We start from the raw sequence: 13,867 nt of genomic DNA on the forward strand, positions 1-13,867 counted from the left end.
TCAATTGATTATTTCAAGTTTAGAAATCTGTCAAGCCTCTGTGACTGATGGTGTGGCACCCTTGGTTCCTGGTTGAGCATTGGTCTAATAATGTGCTTTGTGCGTTTGTATCATTTAAGGTAGTTTAAGGAAAATGATCTCTACAGTCTGAAGTAACTGTGATCTTGGTTTAGATGATAAGCCTTCCTAACAGGAACTTAGTTGTTCGTTTCATCCTTGGAAAACACATGAAATGCTGCTGAAGTCGACTTGTGGAGACAGTGGTGAGTTCTGCCCTGGAAGTAACAAAACCTGAGGTGAAAGAATGGCAAAAGCTTTTAAAGGAGTGGGAAAAGAAGTATTAATTAACAGTGACTGTAAGAAAAATATCTCATTCTGCCCAAGAACAGAGGCCAAGAAACTTGCGGGAATGATTTTTGTTGAAATGCTAAGTTGTATAAATGTGAGTGCAGCTGCTATGCTTGCTCTAAGCCTCTCTGTTTATGAACAGTCACGACAACTGTATGTGTTTGTAGGAAAAAGACAGATAACTAAAGTAAATGTGAATCAAAATGGTTTTAAACTCACCTCATGAGTTCTGGCATTATATTAACAATTCTAATGACAAATAGTTCAGTGGTGCAGCAAGAGAAAGTATGTGTAAACAGCTTTTTATACTACGAGTTAGTATGCAAAATGCAAATTGGATGAGGTAAACTACACAGTTCCTTTCCCTTAATTACATTCCAGGTCACTGGCTTACTTTGCTTCAAAAACCAGCAGGAGGCCACTACAAAAACTCAGATTTATGAGGAGGACTTTGAACAAGACAAACCGGGGCAACCGGAGGAAGTGTTTCACTTTCCTGCCTTGGAGGGGCAGTTCTCCCTCTCATTCCTACTTCCCATTAGACCTTGGCAGACGTTCCCCTGGTGTATGACCATTCATAAACCTTCCTCTCATCACCTAGCTTTAATAGCGGAGCCAAAATACTGATGCCCTTGTCCCTTGAAACTGGAAGCAGCTGTTGATGACCGTGGTTGCCTTTTTCCTGTGTGGCCAAGCAGTTGGTTCCCCAAGTTCTTGGAGAGGCTTCTGCTGGTGGTAGTAGCGTGAGTTCCCTGCTCAGTGATGTAGCCAGAGAAAGCCTGCTTTTAGGGCCTCGTCCTTCTCCCTGTGCACAAGCGTGTGTGCACACGCAGGCATGCAGCCTCATATGACGATGACAGTAGCAGTTCCCAGCTCAGTTATAACAGCACAGATTCGGTTATTTGAGCAGTAATAGCTGACTTAGTGGCTGCTCCCCATTTTCTTTGGTAAACTGGCATTGGGGGGTGTGCGTGTGTGTATCTGGCAAACTTGGCCTGTTGCTGAATGCCCTGAGATGTGTTCTTCTCCTCCTTGTTTTTGCTTAAGGGAAACTCTTTTCAACCACATACCTTTCATTTTTGGGTTTCTGCATATCCAGAACACAAATGAAATACAGGAGAAAATTAATCTGATGACTCTTTTCATCTTTTGCTATCTTTGGTAAATACACTCCATTGAATAATTTTGTGGTGTTTCAACTTAAGTCTCATTGTCCTATGCATAGCTGAATGGGATCTGTCTAGCTATCTAGAAATCTCCTGCTGCTTGAAATGCCTAGAAATTAGACTATCTATTAAATCAGTTAACTTGGTAATAAGATATATGAAACTTCCATTGAAAAAAATATAATCAATATTAATACTACTGGTCTGAAGTATAATATAATTATATCAGTTTGGAGGTTGGTGATTTTGGCATTTGTACCCAACATGCTTCCCTTGTGCGAAGTAAATAGTTCGACTGTAATCAAAATTAATGATTGTTTCTCTCCTAATAGTAAATTTCACTGAACAAATTTTTGTTTCTGCTATAAATGAAATTTAAGTGCTGACGATTCACAGAGGATTAAAAAACAGCTTGCAAGTATAATATATCCTTGACCTCTTCCTTCCCTTTCTTGCTGGGGTGGAGATGAAGATACTTGGAACATAAATAGATAGTGTCAAAAAAAAAACTTCAGGAGTCTCAGTTCTCCTTCAAAGGAGCGTGAGTGGGCAGAGGAATCAAAAAGATAGTATTTTGGGAAGGATTCTTTTAAAAATCTATGCAAATGCATTTGAAACTTAATTCTGCAAATATTTGTGAATGAGAGAGCATCACAAAACTTTCCTTTTTTTCTGACAATGAAGCTTCGTACGTGTTTTAGAGAGATCAGCTCTAGGGGTGCCTTTATGTTGTGGACATGTTGCTGTTTCCAGTCATGCGGTAGGTCTCTGAAAAGGGGAGGCAAAGGAGGGGGTTCTGACCCACTTTCTCTTGTTCCACCTCTCTATTCGGTATAGTAAAGCAGTCAGTGGGATAGCACAGGAGAGGAATTCTGCCATTAGGGTATGTGGTTGTACAGTCGGGGCCATTTGGATTCCTCTTCATGGATGTGACTTGCGGAATGGCTTTCAGAAAAACAAATGGGGTGTGATCTGTTCCTTTGTGAGGACACAGGCACTTAAGACAATTGGTCAGTTTAAAGTGGGTGGATAAAAATAGAGAGCCTGTTTAAATAAGACTTTGCATATTTTAGGTTTTTCCCCTGATTACAGAGTAGGACGTTCAGTATGGTTTTAATAATATTAACATGTGTTGAACTTTAAAATGATGTGCACTGGAGGGGAGTGGTTTTCATTCTGTTGGGATTTTTTGTTTGTTTTTAGATGCTAGTATTGGACATGGACAGTGGAACAGTTTGAGTTCCTTTGCTTTTTTCAAATTAACAGTTTTAATACAACATCTCTATAGCCACAATATTTTTTCTGATGGTAGAGAAAGTGTGTATTTCTATGGCAGGAAAATGAAATACTATTATGGTCTGAACCACAATCAATATACTTAAACAGACCTTCTTGTGCTGTGTATTATACTGAACACTGTCCAGTTGAACTGCTCTTCTCTCTTGGTGTTGAGCAGTCAAATGCCAGTAAAGAAGGTGCTCAACTTGCAGGGTGGGGTCCTCAGATGTGTGGGCACTTCAGGCTCTTCTCGGTATTTTCACTGATAGCAGAAAGCTTTGACAAGTAGCCTCAACTTCAAGTTGATCCTACCAATGCTGAACAAAGCACTCATGGTGAGTATTTATGGATCCCTTTCTAAAATTATCATGAACCAGAGTTAAAGTGGTGCTCTGAATTTTCAAGTTCCTGGGGTTGTTTTTTTAGCACACTCACTTTCCTGTCAAAGCTGAATATACGAAGTTGTTTTGGTTTCTCCTAGATAACTTCCTGACTTAAAAGAGGCTTCAGGAACTCTAAATCAGACTGTGTACTTGTAAAACTGGACCTTTGTACAGGCTTTTTCTCCTTTTGTTATGGGTGGGGAAATTTTCAACATTTTTCTTATAGGAATGTGTAGCATGAAACAAGAAACCTTAGACTGTAGTCAGCCTTATGAGCTAGCACTTGCGATTGTCCTTTCACAGACCCTTGGAGTGCTTTGGACAGAAAACTGATGGGTTTAGGGATGACTCAGATGTGTGATAGTTGATTTAATTTAAAAAGGGAATGGAAAAAGCCAATCTCTTCTGTTTTTTTCCTCTCCTTTGTAATAAAACTGTATGACGTGCACTCCTAGACAATTCCCATATGCTATCCAGTTACTTCTAGTCTTTGCAGTAGAAAAGAAGAGAAACGGTGTCAAACCCGATATCTCTGGGCATGCAATAAATCTTTCCTGCCTCTGTTTCCAAGGGTAGAAAGGCATTGGGAAAATGTTTCCTTTCATGTTTCTTCACGATACATATCTTTCACTCCCTACCGTTTCCTTCTTCTCACTTTATAAAATGGGTTTTCCTTCCCTTGTCTTTGTTTTTTCTCAAGAACACAGTCTGAAGTACAGAGTTCTGATACAAGTTGCCGTTTATTGCTGCGTATTTTCATGCATTGACATGCAGGTTTATTGTTGACATCAACCAACCTTTGTCATGTAAATTTTACAAAAGCAAACACTTGAATGACAGAAGGCAGTTTAGAGCAAATCGAAAGGGTACGTGTTCTTTAACAAAACAAGGTTGTCGGCTATAAGCAGGCAGAAATTGGGGTACTGAAGCTTTCCAAGGGTAGCTGCTGGTGCGCTCTCTCCTTTTGCATCATCCAGGCTTCTGTATGATTCTTTGAAGCTGCCTGCCGATAAGAGAGGAGTGAAAACGGAGCGCTGCTGGGGGTGTTGTTAGGAACAGTCTCCAGCTACCGAGTTTTAGGGGAGAGGGGGAAGGAGGCAGCCGAAGAGTGTCCTCCTGACTTATTGCAGCTCTCACGTTCAGCTGAAGATGTACTCTCTGCCACTTACTGATCTCAAAGCTGCAAAGTGAAACAGCACTTGCTTTGACAAGCTATTTGAAAGAAAGGTTTGTGTAAACATACTACATAAAATCACAGGCAGGCACAAATATTAGCTATGTGGGGAAAGCAGCCGAAGTATAGACACAAGATGTATGAACTAAGCTTACCTAGCAAGTTATCAGCAGGCTGTCTCTGATATGATGGCGTACAGCTGGCTTATAGGGACATCACCCAACCAGAATTCCTCCTAATCGTAGCATGGAAATCTTGTGTTAATTAAGCTGAATTTGAAATGTTTAGTGCTTAAGACTGACAGATAATTCTCTCTGACTAATGTGCTCATGCTATTTCTTCTGAGTTTTGTATTTTTCTGTCTTTGTGCAACTTAAACCAATCACTCAGTTTTTACATACTAGTTCCTTTTTTTTAAAATAATTTATTAGCTAATGCAGCTTTTCACTGTAAGTTTTGCTAATTCCAGATCCATCATTCTGGCCTTCTTTTTCAGTGCTAAACTTTGGAGGGTCTTGACCAGATGGCATATATACGTCTTTAAGTATTGTTCCATATCACAATTAATTGGGATTTTTAAAACTAGACCTTATTGATATGTGTTAGTAATAGCCTTGCAATACTCTACAGAATTGTTTTTACATAAGCTATTTATCAGCTGGGTCCTATGATAAAATTTGAGTTTGGATTTTGATATTGTTTGTACACTAATGCTGGTACCAGTAGTCTATTGTAGGAAGTGTCATACTTAAAATACTTTACCTTTACAGGAATGTAGATTACCACAGGCTTTTAGATATGTTCTTTCTTCTGATGAAAGAGCAATGAGAAAATTGTACTTAGAACTAGAATACATTTCATGCACAAAATAGTTTAGTCAACTTGTGGTTGGTGAAATTTTAGTCTAGAATACATTGAAAGATGGCATTTGTGTTATATATGAAGTTCATGTAAAACAATCCAGGACCTAGTGTGCATATTTGTTCCTCTGTAGCTTTTCTTAAACTTTTGACTAGCCATGTCTTCCATCCTCAGGGCAATGCAGGTTGGTGCAGTGATGTGGGGGTTTGCTCAACTTTTGCTGGTAAAGTGCATCTTAATGTCGTAGTACTAAGACATACAGATGAACTTCTGCCAGGGGCTGTCATTGTTCCTTCTCAGAGGAGTGTGTGTTCCAGTAGTTATTTTGAGCTTATATTGGTATGCTTCATTTGAGCATCTAACACTGATAAAACCTGAAAGCTGCTGTTAACTTCAGTGGAGTCATCAGTTCAGTTTTGCTCTTGAATTCCATCAAGACACCAGTTTTGCCTAAAACAGTTGGTTAGCTCAGAGCTTTTGCCACTACAGCAATTGCTTTAGACAGGGTAAGTATCCTTTGGGATGCCAGGGATTTTACTGTGCTTGTGGCTTTATTGTGCATTGGGAGTATAACACGTAGAATTCAATTTTGCATGACTTCACAAAAACAAATGTGCGTTTCCCGCATTCTGATCAGCTGTGCTTTATGGGGACTGAGTTGGGGAGATAGAGGAAGATCAGTTGAGCTGTCATTGAGTCCCATCCTACAGAAGCTTACATGCTCTTTGCAAGTCATGGCAGTACTGGCAAGTTTTAAGGCTTAGTTTTTTGTCCCCATCTGTTCAATTTTCACCTCTTTAATATCAGTGCGTACAATTGTGAAACTGTTCAGAAAGTTGAGTTTCCTGAGGCTATCTTAATAGGGGATAATTTGCAATGTGTTGCTAAAGGATTTTTTTAAAGAGATGTATGTAAGGGATGTGATCAGACACTGGCACAGATCTTCTCAGTATAAGACAAATTCTTTTTTAAATTTACTTTGAGCAAAAGTACTTGGTAGAAGATTTTGCTGATGAGCTTCTTCAGTAGCTTCCTTCAATGAATCCTATGTTCAAGATAAGAAAGTTGTTTGAGGTGGTACTTCCTGGAAGCCTCTAGACCAATATTGCAGCTTTTTAGAAGTTTGTTAAAGTACAGGAGGAAGATGACATTTTTTTTCTTGACGGTTTCTTCTCAGGATATTTCAGTTATTTTCCCTTGCAGAGGTGGCATATGGTGCTTTCCCAAAGGAGTTGGTATTGAGTTTTGTTACTGAAGAGCAGGCAACTCTCTCTCCTTTATGAGCTTTCTTCAGAATGAAGTATTTGGGTGTAACAACAGAATTCAGCCTGCAACCCACTGTATTTCTAATGCAAGCAGAAGTCAGGAACCAAGGGCGCATTGAGACCCTCTTTGTTTTGCTGAAATAAACAAACCTGCCTGCAGGTAATCTGCTTGGATTTCTGCAGACAAGTGAGGTGGATGGTCATGCGTAGGGCTGAGAGTTTGAATGTGAAGGACCTGTTTCATCTGTAGGGATAGATGGGATGAAGAGTTTAATAACAAGTGAGTTTTCAATTTGTTGGGAAGAGAGGGTGTTGTGTTCTGAGGGTTTTGCTTATACATGCCATATTCCAACTGTAAAAACCTGTCAAAATACATTGAAGCAGCTGGATGTGAAATCCACTTCTTACAGTCAGAACAATTGGATTCCAAGGCTTTGGGTTTGCTGCCTCTACATAGTAATCCAGATGAACTTCCACTGTACTTGATGCTTTTAAATGCAAGTAGCATCCTCTTCACCACTACATATTCTGCCTTAGCCTGTTGCCTTTATTAAGTGATCCTAGCATTTAAGTCGTGCTGTTTAAGAATGACTCTTAAATGAATTCTGCTGAATCACTGTTAGGTCTTTCTTCAGAAGCTTTTGGCTTATGCAGGTTGATATTTAACTTTTGATAGTAAAGCTATTGCAGCCATTTTCCACCAATAAATATATAATACTTGATAGAAATGCTTTTAAAAATCATTTTTCTTAAATTTTGCCTACGGTATCTTTTTAAGGGTTGATACCATGATTTTAGGGCTCCAGCATGGAGGTGGTTATGTCTCGTGAGAACAAGATACAGGGAATGATCAAGTGAACAAAACTGAACTCTTATCGCAGTAGGGGAAAAAAAGGGGATGTTTTCTGCATTATGAAATTTTATGCAAACCTTTCTTCCAGTTAGGATTTAATGTAAGTAGAAGGCAGGATTATTGCTATAAAACCTAGTAACTATGTTTTATTGTATGACATCATAAAGTGATGCTTGTCTTAAAGGGTGATCTTCCTGTAAAGCAGGAGTACGTTTCACAAAGACTAAAGGCTTGTCTGTCTTCTACTGTGCCAGTTTTGTCTCATGAAAGTTTCTTTAAAGAAAAAGATGAGTTAACACAGTTCAGTAAAATCCAACGTTTGTGGTCTGCTTTTGTTTCTCAGGGGAGAAGGTAGCAGCCTTCAAGTAGTAGAGCTTGAACTGTTAATTCCTAAAAGAGGCTTAAGTACTTCAGAGCTTCCCCTAGCCCCCATATTAATAGAGTGCAGCAAGGAGTATAACAAGTAAAGTCTATGCTAATAGTTACATGCCCATAAGAACAACATAATGGTGACTGAGTCCTTCTTTCACAAAACAGTACAGAATCCATTGGCAGCTTTGTGTTAAATCTTACAGGAATTTTTATGAGTGCAAAAATTCAACTGCTGTTTCGGAATGGTTTGCCAGGTGAGATTTTGCAAAATATATACTTAGTATGTTCCCTTTGCGAAAGCATCCTCGGTTGCTGGTAGAGACTATGAGGTGAGTCCTTGGTGTTAGTTAAATATAAAATCTGCTAAGTGTGTGCCATTGTTACTGAATTATGACAGTGTGAACCTTTACAAGGAAAAATACTTCTAATAAGCATGTAACTATAAGTAGGCTTTCTTCATAAGTTTAAAATAAAAATGAGAGCAGTACAATAGTTTCAGAGTTTTTACTTGTGCTTTTCTGCTTCCTTTGCTGCCCTCTTCCTTTGCCTTTTTTTCCTTCAATCCAACTTGCTGCTTTATTTTTATACATCTCATTGCGCTGGGCCTTGCCTGAAGTCATCACCACTGTCCTTAGTTTGACAAGAATGCCAGGGGAAGCAGCCTTAAATGACTGAGAAGCTTCAAAAACGTTGCAGGCAGTAGCTTTATCTGTATCTGATGAAAATGCTTGGGCAAAAGTAGAAATGTGCAGAATGATCTGGCAGTAAGGGTTCAGGAACAGCTCTTGTGGCACGGTTTCCCAAAGGGTGGGCAAGGACACTCAAGGGTTTTCAGTGTTTTAAGCGAACTGAGGCCTCTTTTTACTTAGCTTTAGGCAAGACCAGTGCTGAGCCTCCATTTGCAGGTTTGCCAGCGAGGCGTGTGCGAAGTGTTCCTGATTTCAGTTCAGAGGGATGGTGGGGACGGTGCTCCAGGGACGGGGAGGCTGTCTCCCACCCTGCTGTCCTCACTTGGTCAACTAAGAAGTAGTCCGGCTATCCTTAGTGGAATCAGACCAAAGTCCTCAAAACTGACTGCTGGGTTTGGGGTGGGTTTTTTGTTTCCAATGCATACTTGGTGTTCACAGAGTGTTAGCGTGTGAAATATCTTACTTCTGAAACGGCTTGCTGAAAGCCGTGGGTGGGTTTAATTACATATCCTCTCCAGCAGCAGCCACCGTGTTACAGCTCTGCCCCCCTCCATGCCGTTCCTCTGCTCTCCATGCTGAACTACTCACCGTGAGCTGTCCCTGGGGCCTCTCAGTCGAAAAGAGACGCAAGAAATGAAAGCAGCCTGTTTTGTCTGAGAGGGCTTAGGGACAGCTTACAGCAAGCAGCTGATGCGGTGGGGTTGATGCAATGCTGGCCTCGGGCCACGGGCCCAACAGTGTGCAGATGAGGATGACGACCTCTGTAGCTGGCCCAGCTGCAGCAGGAAAAGGACATCCCTAAATTAGGCACTGGGAATTATTCAGTCACTTCTGAAAAGCCTCAAACTTAAGACATTATTCCTACGGAATAACTTAAGCTGCTCTTACTGCTGGTGGATGCCCAAGATGGCTCAGGGCGGGTAGGCTCTCCAGCTGGCCGGGCTGGCTACACCATGCAGGTCTTGGAGAATTTTTAGTTTTCATTCTATCAGACCAATATTAGTAATAAAAATAAGACCCGCTGCACAGAAGTGAATGCGTTTCTTATGTCAACACTCTTCCGTGCTCTTATTTTGGTAATGCCTTAAATTGTTCTTTAGAGGCAGACTTTACTGGCTGTACTTTTCAAACAGGGGGGAATAATAAGTACTAGCAACTTAATCAGCCATATAGCTGCAGAGAGGCTTTTTTTCCCCGAGTACTTTTATGTCCCATAATGAGCTGGTATTTTATAACTTTTGATGGTAATGTATTCCATATGCCTTCCATCACTAGGATAAAGAGCTTTACTCCCGAATCCAAAGCAAGTGGCTGTGGGTATTTATTTAATAAGGTTTGAAGTCTTTGCACTAGGCGGGATGTCAGTATGTTGCAGACCCGGAGCTTCCTCGGGCTGCTCGTGGTGAGGTCTTTGCTCTTTAATATCATGGAAAGATCATTCATGTCCCAGCCATACTTCCCATGAAGCAGAGTATGGTTTGTGCTTCCAACAACAGTCCCACCGTTTCAGTAAAATTCCCTGCTTTTCTCTCTCCTTGTTCGAAATACCACTAGTTTTCCTCCAGGACTTGGGACAAACTAAAACTGAGAGGAAATCAACCATGAATGTCAAAATAGCCAAATGAGTGGTCTGCTCATAATTCCTTGAGGCATCTCCTCTAATGCCTTGCACAGAACAAAAGTCCTGTTGTGGGGGTGCTTAGGAGTTGCTGTAGTCTTGGAGTCTTGACAGGAATGAAAAACAATCTTTTTATGGTTTCTTGCTAAAATACTCAAACTGCTCTGGTTGGGCTTAGCATTTGAAAAACATTTTCTGGTATGTGACTCTTGTAGATATTCAGGCATATTTGCATCCACTCTGATCAAGACAACAATAATTATCTTACAAGTTTTTGGCCGGATTCAAATTTGTGTTTCAAGTCACAAAGGATCGTTGTTACCATTTATCTGCATGACTGTCGGCTTCAGTATAATATCACAGGCCCCTGGGAAAACTCCTCTGCTCCCCTTGGGGATAGTTAAAACTGAAGAAAAATCTGAATATGAATCTTGTGCTGTCTTCTGAATCACGAATGGGAGGTCTGCGAGACAGATTGGGGAAGGTAATTTCAGAACTGTTGATGTTCTTACTGAAAGCAGTGCTTTCACTGGCAGGTTACCTCAAAACTGACTGATTTTGGTGGTGATGCTACAGTTATGCCATAATTTGTGGTCTTTGTTCCTTAGCCTAAAGGGAGAAAAAGGTCATTTGCTTATTTTCCAGGCCACAGAAAAGGCATGTACGCTTCAGAGCCCTCTCCTTGCCCTCTGCTCCCCAGGTGTCAGGGATGAACCTCCTTGCAGGAGCTGCGCTGTGGGGTGGTGTGGGACTCTGTCACCTGCTGCTGTCCTCCCTGAAGTGAGGAGCAGCCGGTGTTAGGATCACTTTGCACTGTTTCCAAGTCCCAGTCTTCTTCTGTTGTGGCAGAGCTTGCTATCACTTAAACTTTGCCTGCCTTTACACTCTTCTGGCAGCAAATGTCTGAGCTCTTTAAAGCTGCGGTCTGTCCAAGCTTATCTTTCAGTGGGCAAGCCTACTTCTTGTCAAATGGCTTTTGCACCCAGTTACCTGTAAAACTTCTGTGGATTTAGGGATTTGGTTCCACAACTAGTTGGTATGTCCTTGAATAGCCTCTGCTTAAAAATCAAAATAAGCCAGCGGCTTTTGACTTTTTTTTTTTTTTTTCCCCTGCTTGCATGATAATAGAACACTGTGATACTATCAAATTTCAATGATTACGACCCTTTAGCAGGAAGAAGATGGAATGGTATGTGAGCAGATTGCGTCTCAGGCAACAACATGCGATCCAGTATTAAATACAGGGTTTGCAAGTTATAGAATCATAGAATTGTGGAAGAGCCCAAGTTGGAAGGGACCTTGAAAGATCATCTGGTCCAACCAGATGGTTGGTTGTGTAGTGAAGTAGACAAGAATAGGAAGAGAGAAACCATTTGCTTTAATGAAATAGACCCAGGATTTTATTTCTGTATGTTCTCATCAAGAACCTCGTAGGTTTCACGTAGAAGGGGGTGGTACTTGCTGGGAAAAGCACCTGAAATCCTTAGAGTTTGAAGGGGCTAGTTTTTACTTTTTTAAATATTAGTAGGAATTATTGAAGTTTCTTACCCTGGTAATTTTCCCATCAAATCTGAAGTTCGAGAGAAAGTACAGTTCATACCTAGCATGAATACTTCTAATGATGGCTCTGTTCCAGCTTTTCTTGTAAACGTTTACTGATGATGCTAATTGTTACTGTGACGTGTGACTTACAACCTCTGTGAATTTATATGAAATTTGAAGAACTGCCTTTTAGAGACTTCTGGGTAGTTTTAGAGGTCCAGCTGTGCCTAACTTCATGGATGTAGTCCAAGGGAGTCTGGTTTTAGGAAGTGGGTTTCTCAGGCTTCTGGTTATTTTTCTTTTTTCTCCTGTAACTTTTCTGAAGACAAATGTTTCAGCATCCTTTGTGAAGTGTGGGCACCCGATGTGGTAGTCATTTTCCCACTGGCCTGGGCAGAGTAATGTTACTTTTCTATTTCTCCTGATGCTGTCATGTTTCCTGCCAAGCCTCTTGGCTGCAGCACTGTGGTGGGAGCTCATCCTCTTTGTTATCCACCATAATCCCGAAGAACTTCTGGGATTTGATGTTTTCCAGGACACAAGTCTGCCCGTATTAAGTGTGAATTATGTCCTTTGTTCCTGTATGAGTGAAGTTGCATTCAGCTATATTAAAATGCACGTTGTTAAATGAACTTGGCTTCCCAAGGGAATGAGGTTGTGCTTTGCAGTCCTAAGGGCTTCAATCAGCAGTGGGTTGTGCTTTTCCAGTGAAGTTAGCACACAGCCGGAATCAGGCCCTGGAAGATGACTGTCAAACATCATTTTTGAGGTGAAACTGCCCACGCCCCTGACAACTATTCCTTATACAACCATACTACTAATACTTACCAGGCACTTTTTTTACTCCATTACAGAGATTTTCTTGTTTGTGTGTGTGGTTAATACTTTAATCAGTGCTTTGTGGCATGGAGTCTATCATTCTGCACAAGTTAGGTAAATTATCATTTACTTTAGCAACCACATTTTTCATATTCCAAATGTAAAGTTTGATTCAGCTTTTATGTTTAAGGCTGAGTTGCTCTATTTTACTTACTTATATTCCCTGTCAGTCTTTCTGTAGCTTTGCGTAGAATGGATGTCCCCTGTTCCCCTTTATTCTGTTGGGCAAAGTATTTATCCGCAGCTTCTGTTGTTGGATTTGAATTTGGTTGGCAGTGAAATTAATGCTTTCTTGGGGCGCTTATTTTTGTATTAGATGCTGATACCCTGTGGGCATTAAAGTTTCAGTCTTTTAGCTTCAAGCAACAGTGATGTTCCTGTAGATCCAAACTGGCAGACATCGGTAGCCTAAATGTTAGTGTTTATTAGAGCAGAGCAAGGCTTGAGGGTAACTGTGCCAAGTCTTGGCTCATTAAACCAGCAGGAAGATTCAAGAAGGCTGCTTTTAAAGATAAGGGCAAGAATTGGCACAGGGTAGGTGGGGGTGAGAGAATGGCAGTGAGTAGGCCATGTGGTAGGTGTCTTCTCTCTTCCCATAGATAATTTGAAGGCAAGAACAGACTCATTGAGACAAATGAGCTGTCATACAAGCAGGAGTAATAGCAAGTTGGAGTAACAGTGTGCAGCACTCGCCACTGCTGCAGTTCAATTGTCACTGGTCTGAAATACCAGGGTTAGAAGACAGGATCAGCTCTCCGCTTCTCTGGAGTTCTAACTAGTTATTAATTCCTTGATTTTTTAAGAGTTTTGGTAAAGACTAGTGTGGGAAAATGAGCGTTTTTTCCTTTATCATGACAGGGAAGCTACTAGGAATTAATGTAGGCTTTGGTTCATTTATCCAGGAGAGCTCCCTTCCAGAGTTTCACCAACACTGGTATTCTTCCAGAAATTTCAACTTGAATGTGATTACTTCTTTACTGTGTTTGCAGAAGACTTAGTATATTTGAATGACTCAGATCTGGGCTAGGATGTTTCAGGTTTGTAGGGTGACTTGTTTTGGATAAATGCTTCAGGTTAGAATGAGCAAATTGTGCTTCTTCCCATTTATCTCTTAAACGTGGCTCTGTAAGAGCATAGACAGGAGATGCTTGTCTTTGTGTTGCGAGTGTTAATGATGGTTTCTGTAGAGTTGAATCTTATTAACAGATTAGATTAGTAGAATCTGAGCCATTTAAAGTTATTTAATAGATTTGGTCTAATTGGTAGTCTTGCTAATAACTTGTATTATTATAAATAGCAAATTCATTGCAATACAGACAAAAGAACTTCACTTATTCTAAAGCTCTACTCAAGCAGGGTCTTTGAGGGGTTTCTTCTACGTTGCATCTGTTTATGTTGTGGCTTGAGTGTACTACCTCTGCTGTGGGGTTTGGAGTGAA

General features: G+C 40.6%; 1 protein-coding gene across 2 annotated transcripts in view; it reads left to right on the top strand.

The window, feature by feature from the left end:
- PHLPP1 (PH domain and leucine rich repeat protein phosphatase 1) overlaps positions 1 to 13,867 on the top strand; it is a 141,723-nt gene that overhangs the window by 62,160 nt on the left and 65,696 nt on the right. The gene's annotated exons all lie outside the window — the stretch shown is intronic.

The sequence above is a fragment of the Calidris pugnax genome, unplaced genomic scaffold (assembly GCF_001431845.1).
Source record: "Calidris pugnax isolate Ruff unplaced genomic scaffold, ASM143184v1 scaffold8, whole genome shotgun sequence".
NCBI classification, from domain to species: domain Eukaryota; kingdom Metazoa; phylum Chordata; class Aves; order Charadriiformes; family Scolopacidae; genus Calidris; species Calidris pugnax.